This window comes from Tupaia chinensis, unplaced genomic scaffold (genome assembly GCF_000334495.1).
Source record: "Tupaia chinensis unplaced genomic scaffold, TupChi_1.0 Scaffold142961_1, whole genome shotgun sequence".
NCBI lineage: Eukaryota > Metazoa > Chordata > Mammalia > Scandentia > Tupaiidae > Tupaia > Tupaia belangeri.
This window is the reverse complement of record NW_006202806.1, coordinates 2,111,645-2,112,904: the sequence shown is the minus strand read 5'-3', so window position 1 is coordinate 2,112,904 and position 1,260 is coordinate 2,111,645. Positions and strand designations below refer to the sequence as shown.

At 40.5% G+C, this 1,260-nt stretch overlaps 1 pseudogene; it reads left to right on the top strand.

The window, feature by feature from the left end:
- The first annotated feature begins 366 nt into the window (after nucleotides 1-366).
- Nucleotides 367-1,140, top strand: LOC102491003 (ribosome biogenesis protein NSA2 homolog pseudogene; annotated as a pseudogene).
- The last annotated feature ends 120 nt before the right edge of the window (nucleotides 1,141-1,260 follow it).

The window sequence follows — 1,260 nt, the reverse complement described above, 5'->3', positions numbered from 1 at the left end:
GACACGAACCGCGGTCGACTACATGGGAGTCCAGTGACATAGCCATTATGCTAACTGCTGGTCCCGGAAGCCATAAATTTTAACCAAAGTCTATCATTTTCCCAATCTGATAACTAATTTCCCCACTGTGGAAAGGCAAACAAGTAGAGCAGAAGGACAGAATGAAGATTTCTTCTCAGAGGGAAAATTATTTCTCCTCAAGAAAACCAAAGAGGGCCAGTCTTGTAGCCTAGTGTTAAAAAGAGCCAGATACTACATGGCCATCCAGAGTTTGAATCCCAGCCTTGCTAGCTTGAAAAACACACGGGTAGTCTTTCCCATTCCAGACTGGGTCGAGTCTGCTCGTGGGTCTCTGTAGCCATCACCATGGCACAAAACGAATATATTGAGTTGCATTGTAAATACTATGGATACTGTTTGGATCACCATGAGAAAAAGAGAAAGAAGGAAAGTCAAGAGGCTCATGAGCTTTCAAAGAAGGCCAAAAAGATGATTGGTCTGAAGGCTAAGCTCTATCATAAACAATGCCATGCTGAGAAAATACAAATGAAAAAGACTATCAAGGTGCATGAAAAGAGGAACACCAAACAGAAGAATGATGAAAAGACTCCACAAGGAGCAGTACCTGCCTATCTGTTGGACAGAGAAGGACACTCCTGAGCTAAAGTACTTTCCAATATGATTAAACAAAAACGGAAAGAGAAAGGGAGAAAATGGGAAGTCCCTCTACCCAAAGTTCAAGCCAGGGAGAAACAGATGTAAAGTTATTGGAACAGGAAAGACAAGAAGACATGGAAGAGGATGGTTATAAAATTCTGCTTTGTTTATAATGGCTTTACTAGAAAACCACCTAAACATGAAAGATTCATTAAGCCAGTGGGCTTATGTTTCAAGAAGAACAAAATAATATATCCTGAACTGAAAGCCACCTTTTGCCTGCCAATACTTGGTGTAAAGAAGAATCCCTCATCCCCACTATATACAACTTTGAGTGTTATCACCAAAGGTACTGTCCTTGAGGTAAACATGAGTGAGTTGGGCCTTGTGACACAAGGAGGCAAGGTTATTTGGGGGAAATATGCCCAAGTTACCAACAATCCTGAAAATGATGGATGCATAAATGCCATCTTACTGGTTTGATAGCAGCTACATACAAATAACTCCTTGTAATTTTTGAAGATTATACACTCATCTGGAAAAACCACTATGACTGTGATGTTTCTGAATATAGCTGGTCTTACATGTCTGCAGTCATCAAAA